This window comes from Notamacropus eugenii, chromosome 2 (assembly GCF_028372415.1).
Source record: "Notamacropus eugenii isolate mMacEug1 chromosome 2, mMacEug1.pri_v2, whole genome shotgun sequence".
NCBI lineage: Eukaryota > Metazoa > Chordata > Mammalia > Diprotodontia > Macropodidae > Notamacropus > Notamacropus eugenii.
In genome coordinates, this window is record NC_092873.1 from 34,797,514 (window position 1) to 34,811,416 (window position 13,903).

Genomic DNA, 13,903 nt, shown 5'->3' on the forward strand with positions numbered 1-13,903 from the left:
TCTCAGTGACTGAGTGCTCATGATGTCAGGTGGGAGAAGTTCCAGTCTCAAGGACTCATGCTTGTGACTCCTAAGGTTCCACTGGCTTTCGTGCTCACGCAGCTTTTTCCTCTTGGCAGGTGATAGTGAACGGGAGTTACTTTTTTGACTACCATCACCGGGCCGATTTCCATCAAGTGGACACCATCTCAATCCACGGCATAGTGAAGGTGTACCACATCACCTTCTAGGTATGAATGGGCAGCACCATTATATCACATATGCCAAAGGAGAGGAGGAGGTCCCACCAAGCACCAGCAGACATATTCAGGGTTAGAGACTGGCCAGAAGGGAGCCCCTTCCTTCCCTCCTCCCCTCCTTGTTCCCACTTCACTTCCTGCTTTCCTGAATTTGGAAGGGAAAAACTCCTATTACATTTCCTCAAGGGTGTGTTTCCTTTACTTCCCACTTGGCTTTGTCATTTCCCCTCCTCCATTTTTGGCATCTACCACTGTGCTTGACATATAGACATTTAATCAAGATTTGTTGAATTGAACTGAACCAGGCTGAGCTGAACGTGCTTCATTTGCATATGTTGATATGTATTTTCACAGGCTTTGTAATGCACAGGAGAGAAGGGAATTTGGACCAGATTTCAAAGGGATTGGTTAGATTTCACTGTCTAGAATGTAAGACCATATTTCTTAGTCAATGAGAATAATGGTCAGTGGTGGGACGGGTTTTTGCATTAGGGTCTATATATATATATCACTGCTTTGCCTTTGTCTTTGGCTTCCTTGCTCTTGACTACCTGGTGAAGGGATGGACCCGCTTCTCGAGAATCAAAAGAATTTTCTGTTAACACTTTGAGATGCCTCTGAGTAGTCAATTTGAGTAGGGGGTCTTGCCATACCACACAGTTTTGGGGGCTCGTCCAGGACCATGTCACTTTCCAGGGAGACGACTGGTGACTCAGTTTGGGGTCAGGTGCCTGTGGGGATTCCCCGCCCCCCTCCGCCCCGCCATGGTCCCTGAAACTGAGCGTTGAACCTCCCTCTCTGCAAAGTAACTACCCAAAGCAGAGGAACTCAAGGAGAACAGAAAGTGTAAAGACTCTGAAGCTTTGAAGCATTTGCAACTCCGACCAGTCAGTGTTGGAAATTGCAGTCAGGCAACTTGTGCATATAACCTGGAGGTAAGCACTGGGGGAGGGCGGGGTCTGCGGGTCAATTCGGGAGTCTTAGACGGACTTGGGGAGACTGGCGATGGCTCCCAACCAAAATTAGCGGCCTGCAGACCTCAAGGGAAAGGGCCCTCTGAGAAAGCTACCAAGTGACTGCTGGTGGGTGGGCAACCCCCACTGAGAGCTAGCAAGGGGGCTAGGATAATTCGTTGAGTCTTGGACTCGGAGGTGTCTGGTGACAGCCCTCATGCAAAATGGGAAAGGAGCCGTCCCAGCCCCGAGTTTCAGAGTGGAGTCAGGATATACCGTTAAATAGTCCCTTGGGAAATCGATTACAGAATTGGCACGAATTACCAAAATATAAAGGGAAGGATAAGAAGAAGATGATTAAGTATTGTTGATTCATATGGGGTGAAAAAGACATCAGAGGAAGCACGGTTTGGCCTAAATATGGTTCCTCTGAGGATTGGATATGCCAAAAACTAAGTTTATATGTAAATGCGAAGGACCCTTTGAGTCCAGAGGAGGTTACTTATGCCAGTCTTTGGCTTCCAGGGGTCCAGATATTTTTGTCTCAAACCAAGGATAAGAAGGTGGGTAAGAAAGAACGGGAAACAGTCCCACCTCACCCCTGGAATCCTCTTCCTTCTCTCCTACGGCCTTATGCATTACCCCCTCCTCAGGTGGAAGCCCCAGCCCCCCCACCAGCTCCACCACCAGAATCACCTTCTCCCTCTGCCCCTGAACACAGTCACAGCTCACTGATAGATCTAGAAATACCCAATAAATCATCGTACAGGATTTGAATAGGGGACTGAGGCAATTGAAGAAAGATTTGGAAAATTTTCCACTCTCGGACCCCTCTACTCCAGGGGCTAAAATGTATCCTCTTAGACAAGTCCCAAGCAGACTAGGAGAAATAGGACATGTCAGTGTTCCAGTAAATGGCACTGAGGTCAGAAATTTTAGGAGAGATTTGAAATCAATTATGAAAGACGCTGTGGGGGTAGCAGAACAACTAGATCATTTTTCTGGACCTAACATTCACCCCTGCAGTGAGTTAATGCATATTGTGAACATGCTATTTACTCAGGAGGAAAGAACTCTTATCTGGCGGGCTGCCATGGTAGAGTGGGATCGGCGCCATCCCGCAGCCCCAGGGGTGGTATCAGCTGAACAAAAATACCCTACCATGAACCCCGGCTGGATTAACAATAATCATACATAGACAGCACATGCAGGACTTGAGGGAACTGATCATTACAGGAATTAGGGATGCTGTACCCAAACCACATAATTTGACATTATGCAGTAAAGGGAAAAGACTCCTTCAGAGTTTTTGGAGAAGTTAAAGGAAGGGGTTAGGAAATTCCCGGGCTTAGATCCCTGAGATCCTGATAAAGAGGCCATGTTAAAGGTTCATTTTGTTATTAACGCATGGCCGGATATTAGTAGGAAACTGCAGAAGATAGAGGGGTGGAATAGAAAGCCACTTGGGGAGTTACTAGAGGAAGCCACCAAGGTTTTTGTGAGGAGAGAGGATGAGAAGCAAAAGCAAAAAGCAAAATTGTTTATGCAACCAGTACAGAAAGCGACTGATACAGTTATAAAACAACAGGAGGATCAGATGGGGTGGGACCGAAATTATGTCCCTGAAAATATGAGACAAAGAGATAATGGGGCAGCCCAGCACGTACAGGGAAGGACCAGTCAGAGAGGACCTCAGAGAGGACCCCTAACCTGCTGGGCATGAGGAAAGAAGGGGAATATATCCAGGAATTGTCCTCAGCAGAGAGATGAGCAGAAAGTCTGCTCTCTCATGGAATTGGAGAACTAGGGGTGCCAAGGGATCATTGAAAAAGCCCATCCAGAGCCTTTGGTAAATTTAAGGGTGGGACCTCAGAGAGAGAAGATGGTGTTTTCAGTGGACTCTGGGGCAGCTCGCACCTCAATACCTCAATTGCCCCAGGGAGTAGGTTTATCTAAGGAAGTCCTGATGATTTCAGGAGTCAGGGAAGAAAATTTTCCAGTCTCCATAACAAAGACAATTGAACTCGAATATCAGGGGATTAGAGTGCCAGAACAAGTACTCTTGGTCCCAGAATCTGGGGTAAACCTCCTGAAAGAGATTTAATAACAAAACTCTCCATTGGCCTTTTCCTCATGGTACTTTAATCATACCAACTAAAATATATGAAATGAGGGAGGAAGAGAGAGAGCAAGCTGACCCTCAAGTAGGGGCCAGCCCAACAAATCCCGGCAGGTTAAATATCACACCACTCAAAATTCGTTTGAGAGACCCAACTTTAGTAGTTAGGGTCAAACAGTACCCAGTCTCATTAGAAGGGAAAAAAGGATTGAAGCCAGTGATAGAAGGACTCTTAGCAACAGGACTCATAGAGACTTGCATCTCTCCTTTCAACACCCCCATTCTGCCTGTGAAAAAGAAAGACAGGAATGGTTCAGGACTTAAGAGAAATCAACCAGATTGTACTATCATCCCACCCAGTGGTACCAGATGCATATACCATACTAGGAAGGATACCTGAGGACAGCTCATGGTTTAGTGTAACAGATTTAAAGGATGCCTTCTGGAGTTGCCGCTTAGACCGAGAGAGTAGGGATATTTTTGCTTTTGAATGGGAGGACCCAGATACGGGGAGAAAACAACAATATAGATGTTGTGTCCTACCTCAAGGATATACTGAATCCCTGAATTTATTTGGACAAGTTCTAGAGAGAGTATTGGAAGGCTTTGACCCCGCAGAAGGAGTCTGAATTCTCCAATATGTGGATGATCTACTCATAGCCAGAGGATAGCATGAGATAGTTAATTTAACAACTATAAGATTCTTAAACTACTTGGGGCTGCAGGGGTTAAGGGTCTCACAAGACAAAATGCAATTTGTAGAGAGAGAAGTGAAATACCTGGACCACTTGATAAGTAAAGGAAAAAAGAAGTTAGATCCCTCTCAGGTAGAAGGAATAATACAGACAGCTCAGCCAGAATATAAAAGAGCACTCCGAAAATTCTTGGGCCTTGTGGGATATTGCAGGAACTGGATAGACTCATATGCAGTCCTTACTAAACCCCTATATAGTCATCCACTGGAAGGGAAACCAGAACATATCCAATGGGATTCTGAGAGTGAACAAAGCTTTAAACAACTCAAGGAGATTTTAATCTCAGCCCCGGTATTAACGTTACCCTCAATAGAGAAACCCTTTCATCTCTTTGTGAACACAGACAAGGGAGTGACCTTGGGAGTCCAGGCACAAGTAAGAGGAGGGCAGAGACATCCGGTGGCATTTTTATCAAAAATGTTAGATCCAGTAGCAAAAGGATGGCCAACCTAAATACAGGCTGTAGCAGCCACTGCCCTATTAGTACAGGAAAGTAGGAAAATAACTTTTGGAGGCTGCTTAATTGTAAGCATACCACACCAAGTGAGATCCATCTTGAACCAGAGAGCTGGGAGGTGGCTGACAGATTCCAGAATTCTGAAATATGAGGCCACATTATTAGAAAAGGATGATTTAGTATCATCCCAAGACCACAACCTCAATCCAGCTAGTTTCTTGTCAGCCTCTCCTGAAGAGTTTGTGAACCTGGAACACTGTTGTTTGGATATAATTGATTATCAGAGAAAGGTATGGGAGGACATATAGGAATCCCCATTATTTGAAGGAGCGAATTGGTTCATAGACGGATCCCCCTGGGTGGTGAAGGGAAGAGATTGAATGGGTATGCCATAATAGATGGGGATAGTAATTCTCTGGTACAGGTTAGCAGCTTACCTAGGGCTTGGTCAGGGTAAACCTGTGAGATGCTTTAAATCAGGCTTTAAAACTGTTAGATGGAAAAGAAGGATCTACATATACAGACTCTAAATATGTCTGGGGAGTGGCCAATGTTTGTGGAAAAATCTGGGAAGAAAGAGGAATGGTGAATAGTAAGGGAAGGGAACTAGCTCATACCACTTATTAAAGTTATTGATTAAAGTATTGAGCAATCTGTTGTTGCCCAAAACCATTGCTATTGTGCATGTGAAGGGACACCAAACAGGGAACACCTTTGAGGCTAAGGGTAATTGCCTCGATGATAAGGAAATGAGGAAGGCTGGGGAAAGGGAACTTGGGCAGACTGAAATGTTGATATTAATTCCTGCTTTGCCTCCCAATCTCCCCTCTCCATCCTATACCCAAAAAGAGAAGAAAAAGGCTCAAGACTTAGGAGCCAAGGAGGCAGAAGCAGGACCTTTGTTTCTCCCAGATGGCCGTGAGGTACTGACCAAGGCAGGGATGAGACGAATCTTGCAACACCTACATCAAGGTAGTCATTGGGATGTCCAAAACCTGTGCGATGCTGTATTGACTAAGTTTGTGTCACCGGGCTTATACACACTGGCCAGACAATTGGTGAAGGGCTGTCTGATTTGTCGAAGGACGAATAAGAATGCTCAACGCCTTACCCCACAAGGGGGCAGGTCTCCAGGATACAGACCCTTCCAAAGCATTCAGGTGGACTTCACCAAACTACCATCAGTGGGCAGTCTCAAATACCTGCTGGTCATAGTGGACCACTTAACCTCATGGGTAGAGGCCTTTCCCTTATCACAAGCCACTGCCTCCACAGTTAATGAAATATTATTGGACCAAATAATTCCAAGGTATGGCATGGTGGAGAGGACAGATTTGGATCAAGGCACCCACTTTACTGTCAAAGTTCTGCAGTCATTAATAAAAGCATTGGAGATTTCTTGGGAGTTCCATACCCCTTGGCACTCTCCTTCTTCAGGCAAGGTAGAAAGAATGAATCAGGAAATCAAGAAACAGCTAACTAGATTAACCTTGGAAACACAGTTACCATGGACCAAGTGTTTGCCGTTGGCTCTCCTAAGAATTACAACAAAATCTTGCAGAGATGTGGGCCTATCTCCTTATGAACTTTTGTATGGGCATCCCTACCCAGGGATACAGGAAGGAAACTGGGATCCAATTGCTGATACTAGGGACAGATTTATAAGGGAATATGTGTTTGCTTTAACTAAACATTTGCATGAACTACGACTTAAGGGACTTATTGCTCAGACACCCCCCTCTAGGTTTTCTGGTGCACATGTTTAAACGCGGTGACTGGGTCCTGATCCGGCTGTGGAAGAAAGAGAAGTTAACTCCGAGCTGGGAAGATCCCTACCAGGTTCTCCTGACTTCAGACACAGCTGTAAGGACCCAGGACCGAGGCTGGACTCACCACACCAGAGCAAAAGGACCTGTGGATGCCCCAAAGGAGTGGATTGCTGACCCTGACCCTGCAAATGAACTGAAGCTCCATTTAAAAAGTGTGCGAAAACACGCAAAAATTGGAAAGGGAGAGCCAATGAGGCCTGTATACAAATTCATTATATGTTTTGCTGTTTGGGGAACTATACTAGGGTTATTATTGTTTGTTCTTAACAGGATTCTCTGTTCAGCAATTGTCTCAAGCTAACTGATGCAGTATATGAATAGGACTCTTACATTAAGCCTGTGTGGACTTGATAAACCTTGAAAGCAATGCAACCAAAATATAATACCTTGGGAATGTCCCTTTTAGGCATGATCCTGTTCCCACTACTGGGACACCAAGTCCCAGTTGCTAACCCTCCTCTTGAAAATAGTTTCATAACTCTGATCCAAACCATTGCAGATACCTTCAGGGTAACCAGCTGTTGGATTTGTGGGGGACCTCAGCGGCTAAGTCAGTGGCCATGGGTAGCAGTACCGCTGAGTCCAGCCTGAATTGTAAGTAATAGATCTGGACAAGCCAAGAGAAACACCAATGGTCTTTGTCCGAATCAATTCGGGGTGAACACTGTTTAAATCAAATAGGGCCTGAGTTGCATGGCCGTTGTTGGGAGAATGTAATTGCAAGTGGACATTCATACGAAGGCCAGAAACCCTGGCTCACATTGACTGTGCCCAGTATGCAAACAGATGGAATCAGACCAGTGTCACCTGTTCTGATGGCAGGGTGATCTCCTGCAGCCACTCATTTTTCCCATTCTTTTCGTATGAAAACGAAACTGAAGAGGAACTTCACTGGAGTTGTGGGTATAAGTATTTTAATCCCTCTGATCCCAGGAAACCATGTGATGGAGGATATAGTTATCTGTGGAATTGCATATATATGAACAGTACTAGGAATTACACAGAGTATAAGCAGCAGGTATGGAAGTGGGAAAATGGGACGCATAGGATGATGTTTGATAGTTTCTGGAGTGCAATCAATAGAACTGGGGAGAGCTATCAAAGTTGTATATGGAAGAAGAAACAACAACTATGGAAGTGTACGTCAGAGATCATGAAAGGAGGACCATTAGGACTGGAAGATGTAAAATACTTTCTGGCTGTGGAGTATGGGGCAAGATTGTTTCCAAAGGAGAATCCTGCTTTGAGAGGACGTTATTGGATATGTGGATAGACAGCTAATACGCACCTTCTGTTAAACTGGAGGGGTATTTGTTCTATTGGATTGGTGAGACCTAAATTCTTCTTCTTACCTGAATCAGGGAAACAGTATCTAGGGGTCCCTTTATATCTAGCCAAAAGGAAGAGGAACATTGATACCTCTCTCACTTGGACTGGGGATACAAATGGGTAGGATGACACTTGGCCTCCTGAGAGGATAATCAAAGAATATGCGCCTGCAACTTGGGCTCAAGATGGGAGTTGGGGTTATAGAATCCCTATATATCTATTAAATAGACTAATCAGGCAGTGGTAGAAATTATTACCAATCAAACAGCAGAAGCCTTGGACTTATTGGTCCATCAGTCTACACAGACTAGGGAAGTAGTACTGCAACATAGGTTGATCTTAGATTATTTACTTGCAGAAGAAGGAGAAGTTTCTGGAAAACTCAATCCGTCCACATGTTGCTTAAGAGTGATGATAATGGGAAAATGGTGAAAAAGATCACCAAAAATATCAGGAAAATTGTCCATGTTCCTGTACAAACTTGGAACTCTCTTTTCAATACATCCTGGTGGTCTTGGTTTGAAGGGAGCTGGTGGAAAAGATTACTGTGGTTTGGCCTCATAGCAATTAGTGGTATTATATTACTTCCTATTTGTCTGCCCTGTTTGATTTCACTTATTACTAAGATAGTTCAAAATTCTCTACTGAGGCTTGCCAGAAGAGAGAACCGAAGGAGCCATTCAGTTGATGACACTAAAGAAGGAAGGATGTGGAGATGAAAGACAGGAGTGACCCTGATGGGGATGAAGAAATTGATGGACAATGTGAGATCATGTTACAGAACTTTGGTTAAAACATCTGTGAGAAGTCTTCAGGTTAATAAATAAGAGGAGGGATTGAGTGGAATAGACTCAGTGAAGACTTCTCAGAATGTGAATTCTTCTCCCAGAGGGTAAAGGAGACCAAGAGGCTCAGGTTACAACGCCTGCAGAGTGGAGTAATTCCCATATAAGGATATAGGCTACGTAGTGTATTAGGATCTCAATGATTGGGTAAAACTCGCTAGCTTTTCAATGCCTAATTTGCATGTACCTGAGCAATCCGTGGTCCTCAAACAGGTCCTCCTTATTTACATAACTCTTCAATGCCTTCATTTGCATGTGCCTCATTTACATGTACTCTCCATCCTTCATTTGCATATGCTGACGTGTATTTTCAAGGGCTTTGTAATGGACAGGAGAGGAGGAAATTTGGACCAGATTTCAAAGGGATTGGTTAGATTTCAAGTCTAGAATGGAAGACCATATTTCTCAGCCAATGAGAATAATGGTCAGTGGTGGGAGGGGTTTTTGCCTTAGCGTCTATATATATATATCACTGCTCTGCCTTTGTCTTTGGCTTCCCTGCTCCAGACTACCTGGTGAAGGGATTGCCCCACTTCTCGCTTCTCCAGAATCAAATAAAGGAACTTTCTGTTAACACTTTGAGATGCCTCTGAGTAGTCAATTTGAGTAGGGGGTCTTGCCATACCATGCACCAGCCACAGAGAAGTCCCCATTCACGGGAGGGAGGTTCTGCTTGAACTAACTGGGCTGTTACTCCCTCAAACCTGCCTGCTCACCTCTTTGCCTCCTTCTTCTAGGAGCTTGTACAAGCTTCATATTTCCAGGGATGCCCCTTCTCTCTTAGTTTCCCTCAGCTCTCCCTTGCTCCCTGCCCCACTCCCACCTTTCCCTCTGCCTTCCCTTTCTCCTGTTCTCCTGTTAAACCTGCTAACTAACTCAAAGGCTTCTTGAAGTGCACGTTAAGTGAAGTGGACGTTATTCCTCCCTGGGGCCCCTTGGTTGAGAAATATCTGTTTGGTTGCTAGGCAGGGTTGGGCCCCCTTGCCTAGCAGCCACTTTCTGGTGAGCCCCCTTGCCTAGCAGCAACTTGGGCCCCTGTCAAAACTGTTCTGTGAGATATGTTTGCTGTTAAAACCGCAAGGCTGTACCGGGAAGTGCCAAAATGATTAAAAGGCGCACACACACACACACACACACACACACACACACACACACACACACACACACACACCTTAGCTCGGGGCTGCCTCCTCTGGGTTTTTCCATGAGACGGCCGCTGGCCCGGCTAATACAGATACTCTCAAAATTCCCAATTCACTCTTTCTGGTGTTTTTTTTCCTCTGTCTGTCCATTTGACTACTCTCTTTCTCCTTTCAACAGAACAGCAAATCTGCTCCTATTCAGCCTCCTTGCTACGTACTGCATCATACAATGGCAGCAGAACCTCCCCATAGGACCAAGAGGGGCAAATCCAAAGTGAGTCAATGATTGAGGGAGCACACTTAGGCTTCACCCTGTTTAGTCTGGGTCAGCTGTCTGCCAGTCATCAGAACCACCTACTGACCCCATTAGAAGAGTGCTTAGGTTCAATGTCAGTCAGCTTAGTGTGGGCAGGACTGAGGGCAGTTAGAACAGAGAGTGAGACTGTCCCCTTAGTTAGAATAAGAATCAATCACTTTGTCTAGGAACAGGGGTGGGGAACCTTGGGCCTTGAGACCACATGTGACCCTCTAGGTCCTCAAGTGGGGCCCTTTGACTGAAGCCCAACTTCACAGAACAAATCCCCTTCATAAAAAGATTTCTTTTGTAAAACGTGGACTCAATCAAAAGACCTCACACAAGGGCCTAGATGGTCACATGTGACCCTGAGGTACAGGATGTCTACCCCTAGTGTAGGACATAGCCTAGCACATAGAACATATTAGGTAGCACAGGAGTCAGGTCAGTTAGAACAGTGTGATGAGAACAGTGGGAAAGGCCATCTGCACAGTGAAAATAGGCGGTCCAACTCTGCAGACACGTGGAATAATTAGGCAATTGAGACATCGGGAAGAGGGAGTTATTCAGGTAAGTCACAACCAGGAGACACTCAGAGGAGTCTTAAAACAGGGAGTCAGACAGAACAGTCTGACAATCAGGACAGTTTAATCATCCAGAACAACAGTCAGAACAGCTAAACAGGTCAAGTACATCAGTTACTGTCTGTAAGATCAGTTAGAACAGTCAGTGTCTCTCAGGGCTGTTAACACAATCACTTTATTCAGTAATTGTTTAATACACTAGGAAGCCAAAATGGGCGAAGGCAAAAGTCTGCTCCCACCTGGGACTTCAGAAGGACAAGATTCACCTGCCAATAGGAGAGGTGCCCCAGGGCCACTTCCCTCTGACAGGGTCAGGCAGCATTTCCCTTTCTTTGAAGCGTCATTAAGAGAAAGCCCCTTCTCTACCTCCTAAAGAAGACAGACACTGCTTTGAATGAGAAAACAATTTGAGAATGGGTCTCTTTGGTCCCTTCTACCTCACTACCACTCTCCCAAGTGGGAGGGGGGAAGGGACACCTGCATTAAAAATCAGAACCTTGGCTTCTGACTGCTTAGAGAAGCATCCAAGATTATCCCCTGGGAGGAGAGGCATCTCCAAATCCTGCGTAGGTCCTACTGTTGGGGAAATCGACAAACAGGGTCGTTCTGGGAAAAGTGGGTTTTGGGCGAATAGGAGATGAGCAGGCCCATATTGCAGCCCCCTCTAGAGTAGGGTCTGCGAATATTTTTGTGTGTGCCCTAGACCCCTTGAGCAGTCTGGTGAAACTTGTGGATCCCTTCCCAAAATAACAGTTTTTTAAAACACATAACATAAGATAAGGACTATGAAGGAAACCAAATACATTGAAATAAAGATGCAATTTTCTGAGGAATCTTTAGAGTCTATAGACCCTTAGGTTAACAAACCTAATCTAGGCCAGTCCCCAGATCAAGGTTCCAGATGAAAATAATATTTTTGAATGTACAAAATAAATGAACAGAATCACTAAGAAATCCAAATATACTGAAAGACAGTTATCAAAATATTTTTTAAAAGACACACCCAATCATGGACCTGAGGTTAAGAACGCTTGAGAGGGAAAGAGTGGTACCTTCAAGGCTACAAGGTCTTTTCTTTCTTACCAGTCAGACTTCAGGGTTCAGACCTTGTTGATGCTCCATCAATGACCCGGTTCTGTTTTTCATTTTTTTCCAGCCTCCCCGAACTGTCTGGCCGACTGCTGCCTCAACTGTCATTGGAAGTTTTAGATTCCCCGACTCTTTTTGGATTATTGTATTTCCTGTTTCTGGTTTTGGGCAGGTTAGGATCAGAGTGGGTCTGTCCCCAAAGAGCTGATTCAGGCATTCCCTGAGAGGGAATCATCCCTGGGCAGCCTTTCTTATCCCTGAATGGGACCCTCTCCTCTGCAGTCTCCTCTCTTGTGGTAGTGCCCGATAGACAGATGGTATCATTCATATGGCACTTTCAGATTGGTGTCATGCTTCATAAAATTGCCTTCTTTGAGACTCACCACAACCCACTGAGGCAGGTACTTTGGGTATTATTTATACCCATTTCAAAGATGAGGAAACTGAGCTTGAAAGGTTAAGTGACAGCAAATAACAGCGCTGAACCCAAATCTCTTTTAACTCCAAATCCAGAGCTCTTTCTTCGTCTAGCTTCCTTCTTAGGTACAAGATTTGCTGACTACTACCTCCATTCCAAACCCCCAAGCTTGTCAAGCCTCCCCTTTCAACTCTTACTCCATTTGCATTGGGAGTCATAGAAGACAGAAGTTCTCCATCTCACCCTTCTTCCAATATTTGTACTGTCCTTTGTTGTGTCATTTTTCAGTTGTGTCCAACTCTGTGACTCCATTTGGGGTGTTCGTGGGAGAGATGCAGGAGTGGTTTGCCATTTTCTTATCCAGCTCATTTTACAGATGAGGAAACTGAGGCAAACATGGTTAAGTGACTAGGCCAAAGTCACACTGCTAGGAAGTATCTGAGACCAGAAGATGAATCTTTCTGATTCCAAGCTCAGGGATCTATCCACAGTGCCACCTAGCTGCCCTAGTATTTGTCTTAAAATTAATTTATGTGTTTTCCTATCATCTTCATTTTAAAATTTATTCCATCTCCATCTCCTACCAATAGGGCTATCTCATATAACAAAGAAAAAAGAGAGAAAAAAATCAGTTCAGTAAACTAAACAAGCCATCATCTGAGTTGAAGGGAATAAAGTGTTCCACAGTCATAGTCCCCAACTTAAGAAGAAGCTAAAGATTCTTACTTTTTTTGTGAAGAGATGGGGGGAGGGAAGGAATTTAAAATCTTGGTATATTTGGGTAAAATCTTGGTATATTTGGCTAATTGAGCATGGTTTTCCAAAAGATGTCTCTGATGAGAGGGAAGATGGCATGGTAGATTTCTTAGCACCCCTCCACCAAGGTCAGAAACCCAGTGGAAATAGAAACAGCCCTTTCTAGCTAGAGAGTATTCAAGATCAACATGTGAGGCTAGGACTCTTGGTGGTGGTGGTGGTGGGGTCTACAGTGGATTTTCATGGTTGGTGCATTAACTGAGTTTTTTCTCTCTTGTTTCTCCTTTCAGACTCAAACAGTTTTCCCTAGAATCCACTCTGTTTCACCGATGCCCAGTGTAAGACTTAAATTGCTGACCATTCTACGGCCCTTCTATCCATCTTCCACCCTTCACCTGTTGAAATAGATGGAGCTCTTTGAGTCATGTGTTGTGATGAAGTCCTCTTGACCAGGGCCCTGGGAATGCTAGACACAAGATCATAGCTCTAGAATTGGAAAGGTTTTCTAAGGTTCTGGAATCTAACCCTCTAAGTCAATAAACTTTTGTTAAGCACCTACTGTGTGTAGGCACCTAAGTGCTAGGGGTTTTACAGAAGAGGAAAGTGAGGTCCGGAAAGGCTGGACTCATCAATCTCTAAGGTCTCTTCCAGTTCTAAATCTATGGAGAGGTATCATAGGGAGAGCTGACTTCAAAGTCAGGAAATCTAGGGTTGAAATTCAACCTGAGACTCTTAGTAGTTGTGTGACCTTAGGTAAGTCACTTAACCCCTCTCTGCTTGTTTCTTCCTTTGTGAAATAAGGGCATTGGACTCTCTGACCCCTAAGATTCCTTCCAGCTCCAAATATATGATCTTATGTTGAAATGACTGGGCTAAGGTAATACAAGCAGTAAGTGTCAATGGTGGGATCTGAGGTCATTCCCTGATCCCAGAGCCAGTATTTTTCCTCTTTACCAGGAAGGAAAATGATAAGTGCCTGAGAGGTTGGGGTGGGGATAAGGACCTTTTCTTCCTTTTCAAGGGTACAGGAGGAGCAGCAGCAGGAATGTCTGCCTGTGTCCCACACTCCTTGTGCTCAGGGTGTAGAAGTCCT

The 13,903-nt window shown here is 44.7% G+C and overlaps 1 pseudogene; it reads left to right on the forward strand.

The window, feature by feature from the left end:
• Positions 1-13,903, forward strand: part of LOC140522607 (galectin-9-like) — a 98,219-nt pseudogene that overhangs the window by 55,678 nt on the left and 28,638 nt on the right.